Source organism: Triticum dicoccoides, chromosome 3B (assembly GCF_002162155.2).
Source record: "Triticum dicoccoides isolate Atlit2015 ecotype Zavitan chromosome 3B, WEW_v2.0, whole genome shotgun sequence".
NCBI classification, from domain to species: Eukaryota; Viridiplantae; Streptophyta; class Magnoliopsida; order Poales; family Poaceae; genus Triticum; species Triticum dicoccoides.
In genome coordinates, this window is record NC_041385.1 from 146,609,609 (window position 1) to 146,626,025 (window position 16,417).

Sequence of the window (16,417 nt, forward strand, 5' to 3'; positions counted from 1 at the left end):
ATCACAAAATCCGTCGCGGGCTTCGACGCCCTTTTGAGCAAGACAACGGCTCCTTCCAAGGCATCGGTGGCGACGCGGCAAGTTCTCGCCTCCATGGACGAGGGGAACACCAACATCACCAAGATGCTGGAGATGGTGCTCGCCAGAATCGACAACCAGAAAGTGGTGCACGAGAAACACATCGAGCTCTAGGCCGCTTTCAACGCCCAGATCTCGCAGGAGATGCGCGGTCTCTCGCGGCAGCTCGATTTGACCCAGGCGGACCTTGACCTCATGCGCAAGACGGTGGAAGGATCGGCCTCCCCGACAGGCTCGGTCACCATGCTTCTTCACCAGCCCGCGCAACCGCAACAGCAACCTCCACCGCCCCCTCCTCCTCCATCGTCCCCGCGCCCCGTGCCAGATCTAGCGCGGCTGTCATCATCGCACGCGCGTTTGGGCGACCATCGTCCACCCCTCCTACCGGTGCCACCGCAGGGCGGATTCGTCACCGCGACGACCGTGTCCCCGCCGGGCTACCACACCAATGAGTACCACAAACCTCTGAAGCGCAATTTTCCCAAATTCGACGGCGCGACGCCATACTTGTGGCTGGATCGTTGCCTCGCATACTTCGAGCTCTACAAGGTGTCCGCCCACCACTGGGTCGCCACCGCAGTGCTCTACATCGACGGCCAAGCCGCACACTGGCTTCAAGCGTTCCGCCAGACGCATCGCAACATCACATGGGACATTTTCACGGCGGCAATCCTAGAGGAGTTCGGCACCGACGAGTTTGAGGTGGTGATGCACAAGCTGCTGCAACTCCGTCAAACAGGCACCGTCGCCGAGTACCGCGCCGCGTTCGACGAACAGATGTACCACTTGCTCGCTCTAGACCTGTCGATCAACACCAAGTTCTTCGTGACGCAGTTCCTTCTCGGCCTGAAGGACGAGCTGCATGCGCTGGTGCTACTCCAGGCACCCTCAAGCATCACGCGCGCATCGGTGCTCGCACGCATCCAAGAAGAGGAACTGGGCACGAACCGCGCGCGCCCCCGCATCACACCAGTGGGCCGACCACCACCAACAACAACCGTAGCGGCACTCCCACACCGCGCAGTGGCCGTGCCGGTTCGCGTCCAAGACGACGAGTACGCTCGGGAGCGACAGCTGCGCGATTTCCGTTGTGCAAACAACCTCTGTTTCAAAGTGCGGGGATCGCTACTCCAGAGAGCATCGCTGCACCCAGCCCACGCAACTGCTCACTATCAACATAGGCGATCATGGTGAGGTCCTCTCGGACGACACCATCCATGCCCTGCAGCTGCTCGACGACCCGGGCCCGGCGGCGCAACCCCCTGCTCCGGCCGTGGACGCGCCAGAGTGCTTCCTCCTCTCCTCGCAGGCGCTCGACGGCACGGATTCCTCGACCACGATCAGGTTGCGCACCCTCGTTGGGAACCAGGTCATGCTCCTACTACTCGACACGGGCAGTACTCACAACTTCGTCAACAAGGCGTTTGTCAATCGTCTCGGCCTCGCCACGGAAGAAATGCCGCCGACTGAGGTGCGCATGGCCAGCGGCGACAAGCTCACCTGCACGAGCATGGTGCCCGGCCTCAAGTGGTGGATGCGGAGCCACATTTTCGAGACGCCCATGCACGAGCTGGAGATTGGAGCATATGATGGCATCCTGGGGATGGATTGGCTCGCCCAAAACAGCCCGATGATGTGCCACTGGCAAGACAAGTGGGTGAAGTTCCAGCACGACGGCGAGGAGGTCACTCTGCATGGCATTTACCCCAAGCCGGCCACCGCGCTCACGGACGTTGGACCAGAGGAGCTGCGCAAGATGATCGCCGAAAATGATGTCTGGGCCATGGCCACGGTGGACACCTGCGGCCCTGCACCGCGCCCGGATCACAAATGTGCAAGTCAAACCCCGCTCGCCGACTTGCTCGAGGAATTCGCCGACGTGTTCGCGGCACCGCATGGGCTCCCTCCTCATCGCCAGTAAGACCACGCCGTCACACTAGTGGAAGGCGCGGTCCCGGCGAACACGCACCCGTACCGTTACTCATCGCTGTAAAAGGACGAGATCGAGCACCAGGTCAAGGAGATGCTGGACTCAGGTGTGATCACGCACAGCGTCAGTCCCTACGTCGCGCCGGTGCTGCTCGTGAAGAAGAAGGACAACACCTGGCGCTTTTGCGTCGACTATTGCCGACTCAATGATGCAACCATTAAGAACAAGTTCCCCCTGACCATCATCGATGAGCTCCTTGACGAATTGGCTGGCGCAGCGGTGTTCTCCAAGCTGGACTTGTGCACTGGTTACCACCAGATCAGGGTGCACGAGGAGGACGAACCCAAGACAGCGTTCAAGACGCACCACGGGCACTTTCAGTTCAGAGTAATGCCGTTCGGCCTCACGAACGCGTCGGCCACATTTCGGTGCCTGATGAACACCGTTTTCGGTAAGTATATCCGCAAGTTTGTCATCATCTTTCTAGACGATATTCTGGTTTTCAGCGAGACCATGGAGGAGCACCTGGAGCATCTGCACATTGTCTTTGAGCTGCTCCACACGCACCAGCTCTACGTCAAGGAATCCAAGTGCACCTTTGCTGCTGATCACATCGATTACCTCGGCCACGTGATCTCGAAGGAGGGTGTAGCCACGGACAAGGAGAAGACGCAGGCCATGGAACAGTGGCCGATGCTGGCGAATGCCACAGAGCTGCGCGGCTTTCTCGGCCTCACAAGATACTACAGAAAGTTCGTGCCGCACTACGACATCATCGCCAAGCCGCTCATGCAGCTACTCACCAAGAAATGATTCTCCTGGACTGATCAGGTGCAGGCAACGGGCGATACGCTCAAGCAGGCGATGGTCACCACACCTGTTCTGGCGCTGCCGGACTTCGCGCGGCTGTTCACGATCGAGACGGACGCATGCGATACGGGCGTTGGCGTGGTGCTCGCGCAGGACGGGCACCCCATGGCGTACTTCAGCAAGGCATTGGGCGTGCACAATCAGAAGCTCTCCACCTACGAGAAGGAGTTCCTCGCCGTGATGATGGCCGTCGACAAGTGGCGCCAATACTTGCAGCGCAGCCCCTTCGACATCATCACAGATCACAAGTCACTCTACAACCTCGGCGAACAGCACCTGGAAACAGAGCTCCGGCGCAAGGCCATGGCGAAACTGGTGGGGCTGCAATTTTGCTTCCAGTACAGAAGGGGATTGGACAATGGCGCCGCGGACGCGCTCTCACGCGTGGACAAGCAGTTCGAGTTGGCCGTGCTCTCCGCGTGCTAGCCAGCCTGGGTGCAGGAGGTGGCCAATTCCTACGTCACCGACGCCGACACGCAAGAACGGCTGCAACAACTGGCGGTGCACAGGCCGGACGATCAAGGCTACGAGCTCTACCGCGGCATCATCCGGCGTCAAGGTCGCCTCTGGATTGGGGCCAATTCGGCTCTGCGCACCAAGCTCATCGCCGCGCTGCATTGCAGTGCGGTGGGCGGCCACTCCGGCTCCACCGCCACCTACCAGCGCGTGCGCAAACACTTCGACTGGCGGGGCCTCAAGCGCGACATCACCGATTTCGTGCAGCAGTGCACGGTGTGCCAGCAGGCCAAACACGAGCACGTCAAGCCGGCGGGTCTCCTGGCCCCGCTGCCCATTCCAGCGGCGCCCTGGGAGGACCTGACGATGGACTTTGTCGAAGGCTTGCCGTGCTCGGAGGGGTGCGACACGATCATGGTGGTCATCGACCGCTTCACCAAATTCACCCATTTTGTTCCCCTTCAACGCCCAACAGGTGGCGCGCGCATTCTGGGAGAATGTGGTGAAGCTACACGGCATTCCCTTCAAGGCTCTACTCGACAGCCTATCACCCCAGACAGACGGCCAGAGCGAGCGGGTGAACCAATGCATGGAGATGTACCTTCGTTGCGCAGTTCACGACTCGCCGCACAAATGGCGTAGGTGGCTGCCGATGGCAGGGTTTTGGTACAATTCTACCTTCCATGCGTCACTCAAGGGCACTCCCTTCAAGGCTCTCTACGGCAAGGAAGCAAACCTCGGCGCCATAGCGTCCTGGGCGGAGTCGGCGCCGGCCAACGAGGAGATGGACTGGGCGACGCATACGGCGCACATTCGCACTCAGTTGGAGCGCGCCCAGCGCCGGTTCAAGAAAAACGCCGACCGCAACCGCACCGAGCGCCACTTCCAGGCGGGCGAACAGGTGCTGCTCAAGCTTCAGCCTTACGCGCAACGTTCGGTGGTCAACCGCCCGTGCGCCAAGCTCGCCTTCAAGTACTTTGGTCCCTACAAGATCATCAAGAAGATCGGTGCGCTCGCGTACAAGCTCGACCTGCCGCCAGAGAGCCAAAACCACCCCGTCTTCCATGTTTCGCAGCTGAAGCCCTTCACCCCCGACTTCACACCGGTGTACGGCGAGCTGCCCAAGGTGCCAGACCTCTCTGTCGACGACCGCACACCTACGCGCATTCTGGACAGGCGCATGATGAAGCAGGGCGACGCGCCGGTGGTGCAGCTCAAGGTGCAATGGGGCACCGGCGACTCCGCGCCGACGACGTGGGAGGACTACGACGTGCTCCGCCACCGTTTTCCGTCAGCACGGCTCTGGACGGAGGCGGAGGACGACGACGACACGGAAGAAGAAGAAGACGCGTCTTAAGGAGGGAGGAATGTCACACCTAACCATAGGTTAGGTTAGTGTGCTCTAGAGCTGGCTGGTGGGCCCAGCCAGCTGGCCAGCCAAGTGGCATGCGTGTGTGGTGTTAAAAAGGGGCCGCCTGTGGCCGTGGGGTTTATGCGTGTGTTGACAATTCTCTGTGCCGAATCCTTCCTCTGCAATCCATTCCTCCTCCTTCCTCTCCAAGCCATCCTCTCCTCCCTCCCCTCGCTCGATCTAGATTCCTCTCTCGCTCCTGGGGGTGTTACACTCTGCCGACACGTTCCCTGCGCATCACTGCAACTACCCGCGGTTAATGTTGATGCAACAATCTCGCGGCGAGGAGTGCGTGCGGAAGGCTAGTAAGCACATGCTGCGCGCCCTGCGGCGCGCCCGTGGCCCGTTCGATGAAATTCCTCGCCGGGGCGCCTCGCGGCGGCGGCTGCTGGCGCCGAGGATGCTGTTGCGGGTGTACGTGGGCATCCTGGCGTGCGGAGCCAGGCCCTACGCGCGCCGTTGCTCAATGCGCGCGCCATGGAGCCGGCTGTGGGGACGCCGTTCATGCGCACGTCGTGGCTAAGTTTGGGCTAGAGCTCAACCTGAACGCCCACTTGCCAAAGCTCGCTGGTCCTCACGGTGAGGAGGATATCCATATGTTTTACAGAATGCTCCAGATGAAGTGACAGTCATCGCTCATCGGTGCATAGTGAAACCAGGTTTGGTCTATTTCCTCCAGTCTACATCTTTCCCATTGCCTAGTTCATATTTGACTTTGTAAGGAACTCAACACACTGTCCTACTTTGAATATAGAACATTTGACCATACCTGTTCACAATTGCTCAGTAAATCTTGACACTTCCTATGAAACAATCTATTACACCATAGTTTCTTTGAACTTATGCACTCCTCTTTGTGCCCCCAAGTTGCTAGATAAATACTCCTACATACTTCTATTCCTTTAGAAGATGAAAGTGCAGGTTTAGATTGATTTTGGCAACTAGGAGCGTCAGCGTTCAAAACAATAGATTTGCTCACTGGTCTTGAGCTTTGACCCTTTAGCCACTTGTCATATAAACAGTACTGTACAAGACGACCTTGTTTTAGGTGATCCTTATCTCTTTTAGTATGGAGAGATCCTTGAAATTTCATGTTTGCCACACTACTAAGTCAAACATAAGATTTTAATGTCATATGCACGTTATGTGGGTTCCATTTCCTTCTCTTCCTTTGAATTATTCACCTCGAATCATCTCTTAATTTTAGTTTCAGTTTGATAATGTGCATACAGTTTATTTCATTTCCCCCCCTTTCTGACCCATATTTAACTCTGATGAGCAAGTGCTAGCAAAATGAAAAGGAGAGCATAACATCTGCAGAAGAAGACTGTGTAATCATTATGTTGACTGCCATGAAACCTGCACAACAGCGTAGACAATTGATATTGCTGTCTTTGGACCCTCATTTAATCTCTAAACAATCATGGCCCCACCAGTGAGCCTAATATAAGCAACGGGTTATTTGTAAAATAAAATTATTTCCAATGACATGTAGGTTCTTTCTAATGACAACAGGTTATTTGTACTACAGGCTCTTTTCATTTTACTGAGTACATACTTTTATCCGTTTAGAAGACTAAAGTGCAGGATTAGATTGATTTTGGCAACTAGGAGAATCAACCAGCACGTTTAAAACAATAGATTTGCTCACTAGTCTTGAGTTTGATCCTTCATTTACTTCTCATGTAAACAGTACAAGACAACCTTATTTTAGGTAACCTTGAACCTCTTTTTAGTATGGAGAGATCCTTGAGATTTCATGTTTGTCACACTGCTAAGTCAAACATAAGTTTCTAAATTCATATGTGCTTTATGTGGGTTTCACTTCCTTACCTTCTTTTGGATTATTCACCTTGAATCATAGCTTGCTTTTAGTCTCAGTTTTGATAATGTGCATACATTTTATTTCATTTTTTATCCTTTCTGAACTCTTATCAACTCTGATGAGTAAGTGGTAGCAAAATGAAAAGGAGAGCATGCCATTTGGAGAAGCAGACTGTGTAATCATTATGAAACTACTGAACTTCTGAATTGTTTTTAATAAATATGACTGTGTGGATCAGTATGATGCAGCGGCCGGGGATATCCCCTTTCCCCAAAATATGAAACCCGCGCAACAGAATAGACAGTGATCCTGATACAGGCTACCGGTTATTTGTAAAAGAAATCCTTTATAACGATAAATATGCTATAGGCTCTTTTACTTTATGTTTACACCAAAAAAGAGAGCTTATTACCATCTGTATCAACCACTGAACCACATGCATTCGTCTTGATTTCCATTTCTTGAATTAATAGCCTTATGTTGTCATACGAAGAACCTCCCTCATTGAAAGCCCTCCTTGCCTTAATGGCGCAGTCTTTTGCTCTCACCCTCATCTCTTCTGCAGCCGCCCCCTCATCCATCAGGGTGTTCACAGCTTTCTGCACCTCATCTCTTGTAACCATAACCTCCTGGTTTTCACTTCCCCACTGTGTAACTCCTTTCACTCCAACCTCCATCCCAATTTTCAGCACATCCACCAGCAGCTTCTCATTCAAAAACTGCTCCCCAAAGTGCGGCCATGTGATCATGGGCACACCTGCACAGATGCCCTCTACTGTTGAGTTCCACCCGCAGTGCGTCACGAATCCTCCAACGGCTTGGTACTGCAGGATCATGAGCTGTGGTGCCCAACCCCTTATGACCATGCCTCTATTTTTGACACGCTCCTCGAACTCGTCTGCGAGCCATTCCTCAACTTCTGGAAGCTTAGCTCCTGCTTTGATCACCCAAATAAACGGTTTCCTGGAGGTTTCAAGTCCCAGTCCCAGCTCAACAAGCTGTTGAGGTGTAGTGCAAGCGAGGCTGCCAAAGCTGACAAAGACCACTGAGCCTGGCTTCATTGAATCAAGCCATTGCAAGCACTGTGCTTCATCCATTGACACCTTGTTTCCTCTTGCGGGCCATAGTGTTGTTGTCTCGGTGGCAGAGGCACATTGGTCCGACCGCCCAGACCTTCTTCTTTGTCGTCTGCTCAAAGGATTCAATGTACAATGTCTCCAGCTCCTGGAAGCTGTTAATTACCTCACCATCACTTTTCAGCTCCTCTTCAAGGAACTTCTTACGGATTTGCTTCATACCAGGAATACAAAAATTTCCAGGGCATTTTGCCTTTGTCAGCTCTAGTGGCGTAGGGAACCCTGTGATTGTGATGAGCTCATTTTCGTCTTTGACATTTTGAAATACATTGTTGTGATAAGTGATGTACCTGCAAGATGGTTGTAGTTGTTTCAAATACGTATAAGAGCAGACTTCTTCGACAAACGTCAACCAGATATAGCTGGCCTAAAAACTTGCTCATGAAAACCTTTGCTGTCTGTGATTCCTTATGCAGTGTAAATTACATATTTCAACACACAAACTAGCACTCAGACCATTCTTTTTTCCTTTCAGGTGTAGCCTTTTATATGTTCAATGCTTTCTTCTCTCTGGAGGCAATTTACACTAGTTTTCCGTCCACTGATGAAGTAAAGCACTTAATTGTAGCAGCAATAATATGCATAGTACAAAATTAATTACTCACAAGATTTGCCTTTTATTATGATTGTACCTGATGAGGGACGAGAAGCCACAAAAGCCATTAAAGGTCAGCCTTGGGATATCAAGCTCCCTTGCGATGTCACCAGTCCACCAGTGAACCAGGTCAGATATGATGCAGCTAGGAGGCAAGCGCTGCTGCTCACGGAGGTACGCCATGAGCGGCTCCTGCAGCGCAGCACAGGTCTCCATGAAGTTCAGGAACAAATTCTTTGATTGGATCATGTCGAGGTTCTCGCACCCGTCCGGTAGGCCGAACTCCGCTGCCGGGAAGTGGAGCTCCACGAGCTGAACCGCCAGGCCTGCTGCCTTCACGTCAGCGGCGAAGCCCTGATGAAGCTGACCTGCGCGCCATGCTCTGCCAGCAGGCGTGCCATGTCGGTCATGGGGATGGTATGACCCTGAGCCATCATGGGTACCAGCACGAAGTGCGCCCTCGCAGAGCCGCTCGGGCCATCACCGCTGCCGGCGAAGGTCATGGCTGATCGGCTGAAATGCTAGTGGAGTCTGTCAAGCTGGGAGGGCTTGGAAGCGGTGCAATGGCAACCGTAGTGTGTATATAGCACCTGGTCCTGGTGCTATATATATCTTCCTAAGTTGAGTTGACGAGCTGACGTCGGAACGAGTGCAGCGTATCAACTTGGTCACCTCTTGCTAGTGACGCATGCTCTAACGTCGGCCATGTGGATGAATGAATCTTCTTAAGTTCTGAACCCCTCCAGAAAGGCGGCGTCCAGGCGGTCCGGATGATGCTGACGTCGGATGGCGCAGGTCAAAGAAGAGCACGCCATTCGATTCACTGAATTTGGCTGCCCGGATGATGCTGACTTGCCGTATGTGCGTGGTGCTACTCAATTCTCAAGCATGTGGAAGGCAGAGCCAGCTGGTTCTGCCAATAATATGACAGGAGTGCATTATTTTCCATGTGGAGATTCAGTGTACTGTGATCTCGTCTGTTTTTTTGACCATATTAGTCCTGGTCAAAGATTACTATGTATGGTCTGTATCCTCTCAGGCCTTTGAAAGTGAGAAGCTTCTGCAGAGAAAAGCACTCCATCGATTTGGAAAATACAAGTCCATTTTTGGAGCGACTTTAGTGAAGGCAGTGCACCCTATTCAACACCGATATACTCCCTCCGTTTCGATTTACTCGTTGTGATTTTTAGTTCAGGGAGTACAAAAAACGAGACCAGCCAGGAGCCCAGAAATAGCCCTTGGCGGCGTACTTTCATAGAAGAAAATCTCTAATCACCGGTGGCAGAGCTGGGCTCAAACGGAGGTGAGCAGCTTGCGCTCCCGCAAAGCTAAGAGCATCTCCAGCCGTTGGGGGTGAGCCGGCGCTAAAAAGGGGCCTGGAGGCGAGTTGGTTCCCAGTCGCCGACCCACGGCCGCCCCGGACAGCGTCTATTTTTTTAAAAAAAAAACTCATTCGGCGAAGTTCGCATAAACTCGGCTAAAATTCGGCAAACTTGGCATATATTAGACATGTTTGCGGCCTACATAGCAAAATTATATTAAAAAAAAATCCTAACTAAGGGGCCAAGAAGTCGTTGAACGCGGAGTAGTCGCCGTCGTCGCCGCCATCCTCGCCGCCGTCGTCGTCGGCGGCCTTCTCCTCCTTGACGCGGCCGCCCCTGCTGGACCCCTGGCCGGCGTCGCCAAGGCGGACCGGTGGTGGCGGCGCGTCTTCGTCGTCGCTGTCGTCCAGGACGACGACGCCTCCTTCGTCGCAGCCCCAGCGGCGCTGCTCGAAGCGCTGCAGGGCGGCGCGCTGGCGCTCCATCTCCATTCAGAGGTAGTCCTGGCGCGCCCATTTCAGGGCCGCCTCGTCGTCGAGCTCCACGCCGTGCTCCGTCTTCACGGCGGAAAGCCCCGACTCCGTCTTTGGCTTGACGAAGCGCGGAGGAGCCGACGAGGAGGCACGCTTGCCGCCCTCGTTTATGACAATGCTGACGCTGCGAGTGCGCCGCCCGAGCGACGGGCTCGGCCTTGACGCCGAGCAACGCCGGAGAGTCGGAAGAGTGGGAAGAAGAGCGCGAGGAGGAGTGCGAGGAGGAAGACGAGGAAGAAGACCGGCGGCGGCAGCGCGACAGCCTTGGCATTGATTCCCGCGGGAACCGAGGCGATGAGGGCGACGAAGCGTCCATCTCGCTGACTCGGCGGGCCCGCGCCTTTTTCGCGCCAAAACACTGGCCCCGGCGCCCCCGGGCGCCCCCCAGCGTGCCGGGTTCGGCCTGGGTCCGCCGGCGCTGATTCCACGCCGGCGAAAAACGGGCTCTTGGGGGCGCGACTGAGCCGTTTTTTCAGCGTCGGCGCAAAAAAATCGTGTGGGAAGGCCGTTCTAGAGGCGCGGGTGGAGGTGTTCTAACCAACAGATCGTGTAGACTTCCTGTCGCAAAGAGGTACAATGGCAATGCATCCTCCTTTTCGGAAAAAAAGATTCAGTGGACACATGTCTGATGCAATGACTTTGTTCAAAAATTAGGGCCCTGGGAACGACAAATTGTTTAGTAAATCGCGGGGAGTTCTGTCAACGACGATGATCACACACACAACATAATAGACACAAAAGACACGAAAAAGGTTTCCTTGATGAGCTCTTTTACGGTGATTGACGAGTTACGAATAGTAATTTCATGTAACTCCACCTCGAAATTTGTCGGACCGTTAGATCTGGGAAAGTCATTTGAAGATTTATTTTCTGTAAAAAGGGTAAATTAGTAATTGAGCTGCTCCGTCCGTTCCGTTCCGCACGACAAGTTCGTCCCCATCCCCACGCACGGACGAATCCAATCTCAATCCCCTCGCATAGCCGCCGCCGCCGCCACCCTCCTCTCGCTCCTGCCGCAGGGATCCGGCCGGCCACCAGTACTGCAGGCCCTCCACCGCGGCGCGCCGAGTCGGCGGAAGCCTCCGCTTCCCAGGCGCCCCCTAACCTGCCGCCGACGACAAAGGATCGATCTCTCCACCGTACGCCGGAAGCCATACTGCCTCTGGCTGCGCAGTTCCCTCCTGTTTACTCGAGCGGTTTCCCCTCCGACGTCCATCGCCCGTACTACCTCGCCGCCGGCGAGCTTCCCGCCGACTACAGGTAGCTGCATATATGTCCTACTAGCTCCTCCGATCCTCATGTTCGCGTCGTCGTGCGGCCGCGGCAGTCCCATGCTCTGATTGCCACCGAACTACGCCCAACCAACTGCATGTTCAGAGCAATACATTTCCTGATCGCTCTAGTACTTTTGCTCTGTTATTTTGCCTGTTCCCAAGTCTGAACATATTAAGGCCGGCCTGAGGGGATGTTTGCTGAAATCTACTGCTGTTTAATTATATTCATTTCAGCACTTGAATAGGGTGATTTACCAGTTGTACGAATTCTTGGCATGCATGATTAGAGTAGCTGTGAGAGTCTAAATCTGAAATCTTGCTTGCTTATGCCTAGACATGTTAATATTTCAGGTGTTTACGCCAAAAATACCTTTCCCCCTTCACTGAAAATATAATCCCGCCACTTTTCCAAATTTGCGGCCCTTGGCAGCCTATGACCCCCACCAGTCAATCATGAAAAAAAAATCCAGCCCCCACGATCTTATCCCGCACGTAACAATCGCTCCACCCCCGTATTCTCCTGCTCCTATCCCCTCCACAATTCTTGCCACCACCAGATCGGAGCTCCTCCGATCCACCCGGCCCAGCCAGGTTGAACGCCGCCCCGTTCTCATCTGCGGGATCCCGGTTGCCGCCTCACCCACGACCCTCTCCTCCGCGGCCCAGTCTGCTCGAACGGCGCCGCCCTCCTCACTGGCGGGATCGGAGCCGCCAGCCTCACCCGCGGGATCGGAGCCGCCGGCCACAGCCCACCTCGCCTGAAGGATCGGATACCACTACTCTTCTACACCGACCCATCACCGGCCACCGGTGGTGCATCACCTGCTTCGCCTTACTGTGTCGTTTCGAAGAAGTTGTGGGTGGAAATTCCCGAACCGCTGCGCCGACGGTGGTGTGATGCCGGCGATGGGTCCGCTGGCAATTCGATATGCGAGGATGTCGCTGCCAACTCGGGAGGTGTGTTCACAGGATGATTCATATCATGCTTGAAAATGCGCAATCCTGCCTGCTAAATCTGGATAACCATGAGCTAATTATTACAAATGAATGCTAATTTTGACCCTACTGGCCTCACGATTGATTCCAAATTTATTTGTGAGGTTGTATGCCAAGGATATTAGATCATAGACATTTGCTATTTCTATGATTTGTATCCTGCCTCCCCACTGTATCATGTATCATGTAGGTAACTTGTTCTATATCTACAAAAGTTACTTGCTGTAAAATAGACTGTAGATGTATGTGTTTCTTCGTCCATATTGACCAGGACATGAGACTAAACAAGTGTTATTTTACTCCTTGGTTTTGCAGCGAAAATGGAACATATATCAATCTTGTAATGGATGTTCGGGATGCTTTTGAGGGAAATGATTTGGTGAAATATTGATTGCGAGGGTTTGGAACCAAGTGACAGCAAAAAAAATGAAGCAAAGCTGAAGGTTCTCATCCCCCCATAGCCATTATGTTACCATGTAGTTACAGATGATGGAAATATATCATGTACTACTTGTGAACCAAAATATAAGACATTTTTGTAGGCTAAACTAGCCTACTAAAACGTCTTATATTTTGATACGGAGGGAGTATATACTTTCTTATACCCTAAACAAAAAATATGTGGTTCTCTATGTGTAGGATCTTGTTCCTTGTGTTCTCCTGTCAATTGACAATGAGCAGATATTAATCTACAGAGGCAGTGAATGGAACTCTAGATACTCAGCCTCCCACTATCACTCCAAAAGTTCAAAAGAATAATCTGGCAGTGTCAACTGCTTTGAGTAACTCAGGTATCATCTTTAATGTTCACAATGATCCATACACAAGGCAGCAGTAAATGGGGAAACAGATATGCTTACATCAATACCACAGTGCAATTTTTGATTTAAAAAACTGTGCAATTTCAGGATGGGTGGTTAGAAGAGCTGGAAGGGAAGGCGCAAGAATATGATAAGAAGGATGTTGCACAACAAGAGAAGATAAAGGAGCTCTAGATTGTTGTAGAGAAGATTATGAGTTTTTACTGGCGGCCGTTAGAAGCTGTATAGAAGATGATGCATTTTTATTAGATTCAAGTGAGATTATTCAAATTTGCATAAAAAAGTTGTATAGAAGTTGATGCATTTTTATTAGATTCAAGTGAGATTATTCAGATTTGCATAAAAAGTGCCGAGGATCGTGCAAAGCTAAATTATCTTTGTTGTTGCTGCTTATCCTTGAGGAAGCTTGTGGTTAAGAACTGGACTCAGCTCCAAGGACTAGGGGGCAACCTTTTCTTTGCTTTGTTATCAGTTGATTATTTCACTATATATTTTGTTCAGTTTAGCTGTAAGCATCAGACCTTAACAGGAAATTCAATTTGATTTACTTGGCCATGATCAATGAACACATATATCACACAAGCTCACCAAATGAACGAGAATTTGACAACAAAGAATGAATCACGAGAAGTAAGCATACAAAAGTGGCTCCTACCTTGGAGAGAAGTTATCACAAATAGATTGCGGACAAAAGTTTATAGATAGAAGCTCATATGAAGCACCCCTTCGTTCACAAATTTGAAACGGATGGAGCGGAGGGAGTAGTACGCAAGACTTGACACAATATGAAATGAAATATACGTATTCAAACAATTAAATCTAAAAATCTCCAGCCTGCCCCCTGCAAACCCGTGACCTCCATCTTTGAAAGGAGAAGGGTTGGTGCCATCAACCTTATCAAAAACACAGAAAGTGAAGCTGTGACAACGTGTGGTGATGTGATCCTCCACCGATCCAACATGGATGATGACTCCATGCACCATCGTGCGCTTTTCTGTTGGCGGTGGGGTTGGGCCGTCCGGCTCCGGTAGCTCCATGTGCTAATCTTTGGCACGTTGGAGGGGTCCTGCATCCACACCTCCACGAGAAGATATCAGTCTTCTTTCCTTATTTCTCACTGTGTTCTATACAAGTGACACGCTCAACAAGGATTAACATTCATCCATGTGACCAAATATCAGTCTTTTTCTAGATTTAATCATAAATCAGCACCACTTTGGTTCTTGCATAATATGATCTTAATTACTATCACATTTTATGGGTAAAGACTCAGACAGTACCAAACCGTTTGCTAGTCCAGTGCCTAATCAGAAGAACATTGTCTGAATCTCTTACTATAACTGTTTTTCACAGCACAAAGGTTCTGAACCCATCAACTTGCAAGTCATATTCTAATGAAATTTACCATGTTCAGTATTACCTACTGACTCTAATCACTACCTACTGACTCTAATCACTGTAATCAAAAGCACTGAGAAGGGGGAAATATACCTACTGACTCTAATCACTGTAATCAAAAGCACTGAGAAGGGGGAAGTATACTCCGGCTCCTTCAGCTGAATTCGCCCACCTACCGCTGGGACGTGCATGCCAGAGCGGCCGCCGAACCGGCGCAGTTTGAGGACGAGGGATGCCACAGCGGTCAAGTGCCTCTTGGACGCCCACCGTTGGCAGTAGGACCATGAGAGCCGCAACACATGCCAACAATTTTGATGGGCATTCGGGTGATCACCATGTTGTTGAACCATCGACGTTGCCGGGTGAGCCGGTGGGCAGAAGGTAGGAGAGTTGCACGCCGACGACGTTGGGCACCATGAGCAGCAGTGTTGCACCAGCAGCGACTTGCATAGTTCCACCAGCAGCGGCAGCACCGGCGTGTTGACGGCGTCCCAGGCAACATGACCGCCACCATCAACGACGACGTCGACGACACCACTTCAGCTTTGATAAAGGAAAGGAGGAAGCGGCGGCGCTGATGCTTCAGCCCCACGACCGACCGGATCCACTGCTCACCGCGCTCCACCGGTAGGCCGCCTCCCCTCTGACTCCCCGGACGTCAACACGTGCGTGCTCCTCTGCTATTTCCCATGCTCGCACGGATAGGATATGAGAACAGGGGCTCGAGGAGGCTGTGGTGCTGCTGCTCCAGCCCCACGACCGACTTGCTTCGCTGCTCGTCGCGCTCTTCCAGGCCGCCGCCCCTCCCTTCGACCCCCCGGGCGTCGACGTCGACGTGATCCTCTGCTATTTCCTCTGCCCTCACCGAACACATGCGAGAAAAAGTGGATCGAGGTGAGCACGACGAGGCGGCGGCCTCCTCGACCTTCACGGGGCCACCGGTGGCCTTTCTCTCCGCCTCCTCTCCGTGACGCCACGGCCGCCGAACCGGCGCAGGGTGCTCTTCCTCTTCCTCTGGACGGCTACCACCGCCGTGCGCTCGATCTGGCTCTTGACGGCCAGGAACCGGGTCCGCAACAGACGCCGGTCCTCCAGCCCCTGGGGCCACTCCGCCGCCGCCACCGCCGGGGTCATTGGCTCCGCCTCCTCGCCCAAGCGGCCATCCTCCCCGACCCCCTCTGCCAACCCACCCTATCCTACCCTTCTGCTTCGAACCGAGAGGGGAACGATCGAGGAACCGACCCGACGGTGAGGGTGAACAGGAGATGTATCGGCCTTAGTGAGATTGGAGGGAAATTGACGGATTTGCCCTTTAGAAAATTACTAGTCCCACCTAAATTTTGTAATGGTCCCACCGTTATTTGTAATTCCACGTAATTTAAGTTTCGTAACTTCGCGTAACTCCTATTTCTCTATCGTTTGATTGGAGTGGATGAACGGCCCCTAAAATCGCCAATCACCGTAACAGTTGTATTCCTTGATACGTACAACTAAAAGTTAATGCACTGAAGATTTTTGAATCGTCAACTCTACCTCCACAATTTGCAGCTTGACATTTCTCAAAACTTCAGTTAAAAAATTTGTCGCACACCAAACCTACAAAAACGTGACTAAAATTGAGTTTTTGAAGAGCCGCTTGAGTCATCCATCCCAATGGGTGAGAACCTATGAGCGCTGAACGTTTTATCCCCTTGCAAGGTAGGCTACAGAGTCCCTAGTTCATCATGTATTGTCACGGAAAAAGTTTTGCTATCACAAAAGAAGAAACTATG

At 52.3% G+C, this 16,417-nt stretch overlaps 3 long non-coding RNA genes and 1 pseudogene across 4 annotated transcripts; 2 read left to right on the forward strand and 2 right to left on the reverse strand.

The window, feature by feature from the left end:
• The first annotated feature begins 4,842 nt into the window (after positions 1-4,842).
• Positions 4,843-8,310, forward strand: LOC119275237. The gene is made up of 2 exons (XR_005135573.1): positions 4,843-5,404; positions 8,182-8,310. It is a non-coding gene; the product is annotated as an uncharacterized LOC119275237 (long non-coding RNA).
• LOC119275234 lies at positions 5,814-8,804 on the reverse strand (annotated as a pseudogene).
• Positions 8,805-11,085: 2,281 nt separating this feature from the next.
• On the forward strand, positions 11,086-13,575 carry LOC119275235. 2 transcript variants are annotated; one of them, XR_005135571.1, is made up of 5 exons: positions 11,086-11,416; positions 11,782-12,387; positions 12,742-12,869; positions 13,066-13,217; positions 13,335-13,575. It is a non-coding gene; the product is annotated as an uncharacterized LOC119275235 (long non-coding RNA). The 2 variants fall into 2 exon arrangements; XR_005135570.1 differs by lacking the exon at positions 11,782-12,387.
• Positions 13,576-13,864: 289 nt separating this feature from the next.
• Positions 13,865-15,975, reverse strand: LOC119275236. Its single transcript, XR_005135572.1, has 2 exons — positions 14,688-15,975; positions 13,865-14,313 (listed from the first exon to the last, which is right to left on the reverse strand). It is a non-coding gene; the product is annotated as an uncharacterized LOC119275236 (long non-coding RNA).
• Positions 15,976-16,417: the final 442 nt, after the last annotated feature.